This window comes from Dermacentor albipictus, chromosome 7, assembly GCF_038994185.2.
Source record: "Dermacentor albipictus isolate Rhodes 1998 colony chromosome 7, USDA_Dalb.pri_finalv2, whole genome shotgun sequence".
Taxonomy (NCBI): Eukaryota; Metazoa; Arthropoda; class Arachnida; order Ixodida; family Ixodidae; genus Dermacentor; species Dermacentor albipictus.
Window position 1 is genome coordinate 110,214,966 of NC_091827.1, and position 11,507 is coordinate 110,226,472.

General features: G+C 41.6%; 1 long non-coding RNA gene across 1 annotated transcript; it reads left to right on the forward strand.

Annotated features, from left to right (window-relative positions):
* Nucleotides 1-7,716: 7,716 nt before the first annotated feature.
* Nucleotides 7,717-10,464, forward strand: LOC139047579 (uncharacterized). The gene is made up of 3 exons (XR_011507233.1): nt 7,717-7,840; nt 9,446-9,621; nt 10,390-10,464. It is a non-coding gene; the product is annotated as an uncharacterized lncRNA (long non-coding RNA).
* Nucleotides 10,465-11,507: the final 1,043 nt, after the last annotated feature.

The following is an 11,507-nucleotide window of genomic DNA, read 5'->3' on the forward strand; positions in this document are numbered from 1 at the left end:
TCGCGGAGCGCAGGCATTTGCTCCCTTTGGCCATAATCGCCACTGTTCCAATCACCGTGCCATATCCGATGCCTTAAAAAAATCTAAGTGACCCGTAATGCTGCAGTAAACAATACTTTGCTGTTGAATGAAGAATAAGTACAGCAGTATTCTTTTCTTAACCTTTTGCAACAGGTGTATGATGAAGACTTCAAAGTATTTGTAGATGTCCCAGATGACTTTGTCATTATCGACAAACTTAAATTGCAACTAAAAGAAGTGAGCGAGTACCGGTAAGTTCAACACAAAGAAGTACTGGCATGACATTTTTGACCTCATTTTATGTTTGCAATAAAGGTTTCAATTTTGAAACCCTAAACACATAAGCCTCAAAACAGCCTAAATAATTTCCCATGACAGCATTGCTAAATCTTGGTTTCATTTCCAAGTAGGTAGGCGTATGTGTCATGATGCTGAAGGCGGTCACGCGACAGCAGCACATTGTGACATTTCTGCACTTTCCCAGGCTTGCTCAATTGCTGGTAAAGTAATGTAGGCATTCAACTGTAGTAGTGTAGCGCAATATGGCAGAAAAATACACAAACAAGAGACAAGCACGGTTGCCACAATCAACTGTTTACTGAGAGGCCATCCACCATTTGGTGGGCATGTACACCATCGCATCACTGGGAGAAAATCTACGACACAAGAAAGCTTGTGTCAAATAAATGGCATTCATAAAATCGTGCTCGAGATAGTGCAGGCTTGTGGATGCTTCAATGCCGCAGATAGCTAGAGGCATTCTTTTTGATAAAAAAATGCTTCCAGTGCGAATGGTGACATGCTGTTCTACCCCTGCCTAGAATCTTGTAACTCTGTCGTATAATGTAGTTATGAAGGAACACCCGTGGTTGTTTTATATCCTCATTTGCTTTCAGTACACATCTGGAAATAGTAAAATGTATAACGAAATTGAAACATGACAACGCAATAATATTCACAGAATCTTTAAGACTTGTAAAGGCATTAATTTCTTTACAAAAGCATACAAATCCTGTTTTCATTGAACTTTACTCACTCTTATGCAACAGCTATTTCTCACATAGACATGTAATATGCTGGGTACCTGGTCATAGAGGCATCAAGGGTAGTGTACTAGCTGACAAAATGGCCACATTGTTCACATCACTAGCTATTATTCCTACAACTGCTGTCCCTGTCACAGATCTGAAGCCTTTCTTATGAAAAAGCTGTGAAACCACAATTAGGTTTCCGGCCCTCCGCCACGAAATTGCGGCAAACAGATGTCCTATTCTATCGTCTCATAATAGAACACACATTTGGGACCCATAATTTTCTACCCATGGCACACGATTTGTGGCCGTCACCACACACAATGGAGTCCTACGCCACGTCCGCAGCGTCACTACCCTCGCTGCCGAGACGGCTGAAGTGGCCATCGCCCTGACCACTCTAGATACCACCTGTCACACCATCGTGTGTGACTCTCGCTTAGTCGTCACTAACTTCAGCAAAGTCCGTATTTCCCCTCAAGCTCTTTGCATCCTCTGCCAGGCGCCTTGCTCTAAAGACGGCACGATCTCCTTGACATGGATCCCAGCCCATGCGGGCCCTGTCCACCCACACCACCCTAGCCTCCGTGAGGTCACCCACTCCATTGCGCGAGGCCTAGTCAACTGCGCTTGAGTCACTGGAGATGAGTTGGATACCAGGGACAATCTGACCACTTATAACAATCTCGTTAAGGCCTTTTACCTCAGTGGCTGAATCTTCCCCCCACCTCGCTCCAAGTTAAGCCGTGCGCAGGCTACCACCCTGCGTCTGCTACAAACATACCCTTTACCTGCCCACCTCCACCTTATATTCCCAGACGTTTACACTACCCCCAACTGCCGGTGCGGTGGCACTCACCTGGCTATGCTTCCACATATGCTGTGGGCATGCCCAGCACAGTACACACACATTAACACCACAATCCTCTCGTCAAGGTTGCGTGAGGCTCTGCGGAGCTCCGCCCTCGAAGACCAAACCTGGGCGACCCAGCACGCCCGTGAGGCGGCGGCGAGGCAAGCCCTCGACGTCCCCTCATGGGAGGCTTAGGCCTGGCCATCATAAAGTGCTGGTTCTTTAATAAAAGTTTATTCCTCCTGCTTCTGCTGAAATGAATCTCAAAGCTGTGGTAGATGCGGAGAGAGGCTGACCATTCTCCACGTCTATACTGGAGTGTCGGGAAGCCGAAGCTAAGAGAAAGAAAAATTTTCCTCTGGCATACCGTTATTGTGTCCCACTTCACCTGGCAATGTTTACCAGCAATGCAGTCCTCAGTTTCTTGAATGATGTTGTCCTACATGTTATTAGTCCCGTACATTCGTAGCACTTCCTCTGTTCAGAGCAGGCCACTGCGATAGCAGTATTGTATAACACATGCCTCTAGGCCCTTGTGTCTCAAGGGCTCAAACAAGGCAGTGGTGCTGTAGTCAATTTTAGCATCTGATATTTTTTGTATATTGTATCATTCTTTCGCAGTGCATCTTAATGCTCATAGTACACATCATTTCTCATTACTCATCCGATAATCTTATTACACATTGAATTTATGCGCTTTAGAGCGACCATTTTTAAGGCCCCTTTACAGCCATGTCACATCAACTTCATAGAAGTTATAACTACACTGCGAAGTCATTACCACGGGCATGGCGCTCATTGGCCATACCTGGCCCTTGCGCCATTAAACATTACCATTCATTCACTCAACTTATTAGGGTGTAAAATAACGTGACGTTCATTATGACTGCCTGCATGAAATCCCGTGTAAATGCAGCACGACCTCTGGCCTCTCCTTCAAGCATTCAAGCGGAGTCCTTTCCTTTCCAGCCCCAAGTTTCGCACTTTCAATGAAACACTCGGCCACAGCAAAAACTACCGTCATAGGGAAGCTTGCCGAAAAAAAGTCTGCCTGCCTGGAAGTCAAAGGTATTGTATGATATGTGGGCACTAGTTCCAGAGCACAGATTCCATGCGCTGCCATGCAAGACACTTTTTCTCAATCTTTGAGTGGGCAGAATCAAAAGGCACAAGGCCTTTCTTGCCAACGTGTAAAGAAATGTGTTTCTGTAGTTTTACGTTACAAAACCACGATCTGATTGTGTGGCATGCTGTGGTGGGAGCCACTGGAATATTTTGAATGCCTGGGCTTCTTTGTATAAGCCTATATGCACATACACAAGTGCCTTCACATTTCACCCTATGGAAATGCAGCTGCCATGGCCAGGAATCGGACCCGCAACCTCACGCTTAGTAGAGCAACGCCAGAGCCACTGAGCCACCATGGCATGCGGCAGGTGGGAAGGATAGATCGCAGCTTCTCGATTTGAAACTGAAATTGTGTTCTGATCATGTACGTTGTGGGTACTTTCTACGTTGCCCAGAAAGGACTTCTGCCTTTTCATTATGCCCACTCGATCATTCTGAAAAAGTGGTATGCATGACTGTGCATAGAATCTGGGCTCTGGAAGTAGTGCTGACATCTCGTACAATACATTTGATTTCCAGGTAGGCCACCTTTTCTTCAGTGGGCCTCCTTGTGGTTTTCATTGCTGTGGCGGAGTATCTCTCGCAGAGCTTAACTTGCTGCTGGAAGGGTAAAGGCCCAGCCTGAACGCTTGAAGGAAAGGCCAAAGGTTGTCTACATTTACACAGGATTTCATACAACCTCAAAAAAGTTGCAGGCAGACATGTTGACCCTCTCACTTTTTCAGACCCTAATAAGTTGCAAGAACTCTGCTCCCGAGTGCATGCTGAAAGCAAATGAGAATATAAGATAACTATGGCAAAACAGCACAAATGACGGGATGGGTGAAAAACGAACAGGACAATATTCTGTCCAGCACCTGGCCGTTTTACGAGTCCCGTCGTCCGCACTGTTTTGTCATAATGTACTTAAACTAACAAGTCCAGCTAAGGACACTTGCGCAACATAAAACAACTTGGGTGTCCCTTCATAACTACATCATGCAAAAAAGTTTACATTGGCCAGACAGAACTATGCGCAAATGAGTATCTTAAGGAGGATGCTGAAATTGCAAGGAAGAGAATAGGTATGCACATTTGGCCATGCACTTTGCATGTGAATGCGAGTCACGATTTCAGTAGGCAAATTGTAGGCAGAAGCAAAAGCGCATGTCACAGTATGCATTAGAGGCATTCTTTGACAAAAATAATGCTTCTGTTTGCGGCAAAATGAAGCATCCACAAACCTGCACCATTCTGAGTGCAATCTTATGAAGGCACTTTTTCAACACTTTTTTTGTCGTCACATATTTTCCTCGAGTGCATGCTCAACAAATGGTACATTTGTTGGTGCCCGTGCTTGATATACTTTATTGTCTGTCTGTATGTTCCCTGCACTAAACTTCCATAGGATTTTACCTATGTTTTCCATTAAAAGAATCACCTATAACGCCACGAGCGCAGGTATTCATAATTTTCCTACTAATATACGATTAAATTTATTTCTATGTTTTTCATTAGCTGTAAGAAAGAATCTTGAAGATTGACTACCAGTTGACTACCAGCTCTTTTATTCACTATAGAAAAATACTGAGATTCTTCTTGCTGTTTTATAGCTGTGGTTATTTTGACCTACTGTTGCAGAGTTGTGGATGTTTTGGACGTTGAAGTAGCACAAATGCCGCTGCAGCTAGCACCTACACTTACGTCATACACACTCCCACCAGTACCGCTGGACATCCAAATGGCTGTTGAGAAACATCGTGCTGGGATGCACTTTGAAAAGAGGCAGCGACTCATCCAGTGGTTCTTTCATGACCTCTGCTCATATGGAATGTGAGAGGCAGTTTATATACTTTTGCGCACCTTGTTTTTACAATGCTGTTATCTTGTTGCACTGGATGGCCTTCTTACAGTAAACTTGTAATAATTCAAACTTGGATATTTTGTAGTCTCAGTTAATTCAAACGAATCTTGTATTTTTGTTTGACCCACTATGTTTTTAATGTACTTAAAAGCCGCTTAATTCAAACTGCAGCATTTGGTTAATTCTGCTAGTTCAAACTTATTTTTATTGTCCGTACCGGAAATATCAGCTGCCTTTGTCACTTCAGCTGAACATTTGAGTGCATATATCTTTCAAACAGCTGAAAATGAAGCTGATTGCCTGCCTGCAGTTGTCAAAGCTGTCAAAACCATGAGGAGAAAAGAACTGGTTGCCCTTGCTGGAATAGAAAACTTAGTTTTGAAGTCACAAGCTGCTAAAAGCCGTCAACAATTTGCAGTTGATTTTAAATATGCGAATAAATGAATATTTCATTACAGTATAGGCTAATATGTTTCCCCAAGTCATGTTTATGCTTGCATCTGATAATTCAAATGAAATTTTGGGGTCCCCTTGAGTAAGAATTATCTGGTCTACTGTATGGTGCTAAACAAAGTGAGCCTCCTGTTTCATTTTTTGTAGTACACACTGTTTCTTAGCATGTATGTGTGCAAAAGTGTTGTCAATGCAAGCATGCAATGTTGCTCATTCAGTTTTGGCCAATGTGCAGTAATTGTAAACTGACAGCTTAGAGAAGTATGCTTGCATGAGCATGCAGGTTCATATACAGCCTGTTCCTACTTAGGGACTATCTAAAACAATGCAAAAGATAATCATGATTCAATTAACTGATTTTGATCATTAGGTGTCAGCTGTGATGTAAAAGTTAACAGCACAGTTAAGAAAAGTTCAGCAAAGAACTTAAGGTATTTTAGGACACATGTTGCTTGCATTTGTATACACATCCTTGGATTGTGCCACAGAAATGCACTTGACATATCCCAGTCACGTGAGCAAATTTAGTGACCCTTCGAGCGAGTTCACCTCGCTGAGTGTCGCTGTGGTGGCATGGTACTAGAAATCAAAATAATTCGTAATTCGGGATTGATCACAATGACAATCTACGAAGCCATGGGGTGTCGAAAATGAACATTTCCAGCTTGATATGGCTTTGCTTTTCTCGCAAAGGCGCTCGTAACATTTGAAATCATGAGAAAAAATTATCTTGGAATTAGTGCACTCTTCAATTTATTTATTTATTTTTAGCAATCAGCATTTATTTATTTTTAGAACCCAAGACCACAAGCTGTGATTAAATAGTCACTTTTTCACAAAGTAAAAAGGCACGACACTAATATACTCAATTTTGGTGCATAATAGGAGCAACAGGTGGTCAGGCAAATGAAAGTTACACTTTCAACTTTCATAGCCAGCAAGTCAATCTGTGGCATTAACACCAAAAAATCAGTCCTGTAGCACTGTAGCGTTTCTGGTATTGCTCCCACTACCTCAATTAAGTCAGAAATTTGTGTTGTGTGAGAAATGCCCATTACCTTAATCAGTAAGCACACTTGATTTTACTGATTTTTACAGTGCCTCTCTTTGTGTTACTTGCAGTAATTACACTATTAGTAGAGAATGTGTACGCTTTCTTCTTTTGAATTTTGATACACATGGCTCGCTGACCTCTCTGGTAACACTGGTTTTTGTTTGGGCATCCAGGAAAGCTGTATGAGGAAGCAAGCAAAGCGCTGGTAGCAAAATACCCCAGTTTGGCTGACAGCACTGGAACTGGATATGTAAGCTTTACTTTTTACGTATTGCTGATTTCTACTAAGTAATATCTGCAGCAGTTCGTCCTTTGATCATAATTTTTTTTTTCTTCAGCGAAATATAGTAAGATAGATGGAACATGTTATGTTTTTGGTAAAATTTTACTTTCATGCGCGATGTGCCTGTAGTACTGCCACAGTGTTTTTGTTAGTGGCACAGCACTTTATCTGTTTGAAAAATTATGGCTTATCAGTGACTGCTGTGCAATATCGTTTCATCTGTTGCATTTGGTACTGCACAGAAGTATGCCTTGATCAAATATATTTTGCACGTAGCTTTAGTTCTCCCATAACTGCCGCGATTACTAGCGGGTACATTCACATGTAGGCTTTTGATTAGCTAGCATGTGCACTGCCAGCTCTCAACATGGCTGGTAATGAGGTCTGTGTTGTTCATCTCATGCACGTAATGTGAACACCTGAGAGAGTATTTGCATGTTACAGTGACCCGTAGCACCTTGCACATGCCCTAACCACTCTGAACATTAATTTGCGTATTTTAATTTCTTGATGCATGCTTTAGAATACCCCAGTAAGCAAAACGTTATTGAAAGCAGCACGGTGCTTTAGAAAAAATGCACATTTTGTCTTAATGTTTCAGAATGTTTCAAAGCAATGCTATCAACTGGCAGATCTGCCAATTTCTAGCTCTGCTTTGCAGTAATAACCAAAACATATTAGTAACCATATTGTGAGATGTAATAAAATGTTGACATTTTGAACTTTCAGGATTCTTGGAGGGAATCGTTGCGCTTCAAGGCGAAGTATGAAAGGAGAAAGATAAAGATACAGCGTGGAGAAATTGTGCCTACCAAAAGGACCCCCACAAGTACATTGGCCAGTGGCGAGACAATGGCGAAAAGAATGAAAAGACCTACTGCTGTAAGCATCAGTTGCCTGGCGTTGGCATGTAACATCATTTAGTTTGAAAGGTGTCTGGTACATTTTTTTTCTTTCTTAGCTTGTTGAAGTGTGGGATGGCGAAGATGAGAGCAGCATCAGAAGCCACATTGCTTCCATGAAAAAGGAGCTTCTGAAACCAAAGGCAAACTTTTCATATGTCACAGATTGCATGTTACGGACATTCAGAACTCGACGGGACTGGATTGAAAAGGAGTGCCCAACAATCCAGGCTATCACGGATGAATATCCAGCTCTGAAATTAAGCGCCATGGTAATTACTGCTGTGTTTTTTAAATGTATTGTTGTATGCTTGGTTACCAAATACATTTCCTCTATTGCATGGGGGTGCAACATACTTCCATACGCATTCTGGCCAGGTTTGTGGGCTCTCCTACAGTGTTGCAGAAGGAGGTGAAATAATGCGCAGTCATAAAAACTGCTCTAATGGCACATGCAAAATTTTTAAAATCTGGGAGTGCAATGATTGTGTTTTATTATTTAGGTTTCACGGTAGCATCAGTGTTGTACTGTGGAAGTTTTACATGTTCACTATAACTGCCTTTGAATAAGTTTAAGTCATAGTGCACTTATGTTCTGTTTAGTAAGCATAATAGTATTTGGACTACTGTTTGCATTCATTGTGCTTCCATCAATCTTTCTTTAACAAATTGTGATTTTAGTAGTTGCACGAATGCACCATTTTTTAGCGTTCTGAAACACTGCAGTAATTGGAATGGCTACGTACTTGGCTTGCTGGAATATGAACACAAGCTAGCCTTCTCGGGGTTAAATGGCTATGTGGCCCTCCAAACAACTCTGTGCTATGTCACAGCTACTTTGGGCAGCCGAACAAGGTTTATCACACGTTTCATGACAAAAAAAACTATTCCAAGGACTCATGCTCGCTGTTCACTGCTTGGATCCTGTGAGCCATTAGATAAAAGAGGAGAGGAAGAACATGGTGTCCTTTGATATAGGGTATCCCTAAAATTTCCCCATCATTCATTGGCATGTTAGTTGTTTGCAGAAAGGCACTTAGAAAATCTTTCTCTTATACTTTGCATGACATATTTGTGATATGGAATGCCATGGCTCCATGCAATGCATAGTGATGCCATGACCAGTCCTTGTACGTGCAATGGACTTCTTGGGTGCAATCTTGTACGCGTTCCAAAATAGAACGGAGGCGGTCCGTTCTTTACGTCACGAAATAGGCGGTATGTTCCATTCCATTCGTACAATAGCAGACGACACGGAATGATTGACAGCAGATATCACGTCACAATTGATGTCATGGCGCTCGGCACAGTTCAAATTGACGAATCATATTTGGCTCGGTGGAACGAACCGCCTCCATTCTATTTTGGAATGCGTACAAGATCGCACCCCTAGTCTACGCAAAGTTTAAGTGTAACTTTCAAAAAAGAAACTAAAGCTGCTGCCTGCCTCATTGCTTTAATTGTATGCTCATAGCCTGTTCTCTAGTCTTGAAAGCTGCTAGGGTATTTTGTGGCATTATAATATTTTAGAATATTTCAGGTGAATGCTATTGTTCAAGTAGCTTATCGTCCAATTTGCACCATGTAAAGACTAAGTTAACCCACTTGTTAGCTAGCAGATAACACATTCCTAGTAGTTCTTGCAGCATGCATTTATTTCCATCACGGTTAGTTTTGTGCGTTCGAGCTGTAGCTCAAGGCTTCCAATATGAGTTGTGCAAACTGCTTTAGGCAAAATACACTGCTTGTACAGCCAGAGAATTTGAAAACAATCAGGCTGTGAGACGAGTGACTGCAATTTTTTTATTTTCTTTGCTTTAGAGCTAAGCGCTAATGTAAGGACTGACCATTTTATCTTTTATTTTTCCTCCATTAAGCTTCACAACGAGTTTATGCTGCAAACAGGTGTTGACCTGAGTACAACACTGCGACCCCTACTGCGTGCTGTTGCAAAGAAGGTAATTGAAAGAGCCCAGAAGAAACGGCATCTTGAGGCATTTCTTGCGGACTTTAACAGTCGCTTGGAGGCTGTCACCGAGGACAAAAAAAAATGGTAAAGAGGCTGTTCTGCTTGATGATTCGAATTCACTAATATATGTTTAATCATGATGATCATGCTGAGGAAAGTGTACTTAATGAGTGAACTGAAGTAAAGGTATGGCGAATGTCATCCGTGTGGGAATAGTATAGACATAGAACATGATAGCTTATGTAGTGGATCAAACTACTCACTGGAGGAGCCATACTTGCCGGTTTACAGAGAGCGTTTGCACTCCTAAGAGTCCTGTTGTTATGAAGAAACTGCTTACCTGATCTTAATGCTCCATTAGTGCATCTAACAAATAACCCTTCATAATCTGCTATGTAATGATGACGGAAACTCGCTAACATAAAGAATACTAGGATGTCCACATCGTTTTATAGTAATTGTGAAAATTCCTGTTTTATTAGAAAGATATTTGAAAAATATATTTTCTTTTGTCACTACTCTACTCATTTTCATCTCGGTCTTGGAAATTACTATTTGCACACACCCGCTGTTTAAATATATTTTCCAGACATCTCCAAGTAGGTGCTGTGGGTATAAACATTTAAAAGGCCAAAATTTGAAACAAAACAGAAAGGGATTCTTGAAATTGCTTCTTTTTAATTAGCTGTTTGAAGTATTGACATATGAATCCTAGATAGACATGCCTTTAAGGTGCAACGTATCGTTTGTCAGGCCTACTAATGTCATGGCTACTTATCCTGGCGGGGCGACAGTGTATTGCTTTGGTGCTACCCTGTTTGACCTGCTTACATTCAGCACTTTTCCTTCCAGATTTGATGGAGACTGCTGCAATTTGTTTGCTGCCCTGTCTCGTTAAAGAGCGCAAGGAAGCATTTTTGACAACTGTAAGTGCACCTGAACTGTAAGCAGTAAGTGTAGTGAGCTGTGGGGTAAACCACGCCACTTTAGCACGGTTATGACTCAGGATCAATTCACTACTTTATGGCAAGTATTAGCACTCTTAAGTGGAGCTGAAGGACATCTAAGTTACCTCAAAGATTCACTGTTTCCTAGTCTTGCTTATGTATAGCTAGTGACAGGTCAAAACAGTAGCAAGGGCTCCTCAGAGACAAAATGTTCATGTGTCAGTGACTTGCCTTGAGGGGAAGCCTTAGTCTGAACATCCTGTCAAAATACATGGGAAGGGAAAAAGTTTTTCTTGGCAACCACTGCTCCAATGTTAGCAAAGGTTGCTCCATTGAAAAGAAAAAGTGAAAATCTAGTGACTAAGCGATTATTTTCTTTTGGTTGTTTATATACTTTATACTTGTGCTCCACAAGTTTAACTGGACAGCACTGCTAAACATAATGGCAAAGACAGAAAATGACAGGACATGTGCTGTACTTGCAAACCAACTTATTGAAGAGGCCTTATGTACATCCAAATGGATCAGTATGCAAGAAAAAGATTGCACATGTAGATGTACAAAGCCAATAAAAAAAATGATAAAAAAGTGATAGAAAGTGATAAAAAAAGGGGAACTAAGTATGAAACAACACAAATGTAAAAAGAAAAGAAATTCGGGAGACAGGTTAAATAATGAAAAGAACACATAATGTCATGCTACATTATAACTTGGTGGCCAAGGTAGTACATTTCCTTGGATGAAAGGGTCACTAAAGCCTGGCTAATGCATTATTCCTTTAATCTGTACGCATGGAATGCTTCAATTATTTCTCTTGTTAGTTGCGATGACATGAGAGGATAATAGTATAATTGAAGGTTGGGTTACGGCGGCATGAACGACAGTGACTTTGCAAATGGTAAGGCAGTGCAGACAAAGGGAATAAGTGGTTGTGCTCTTTGGTGGTGCGCTGGCCACTCTGCAATTAAGGGACACTAACAGCAGATTTACCACTCAATCCTCCCATGCACTGTCAAAATATCT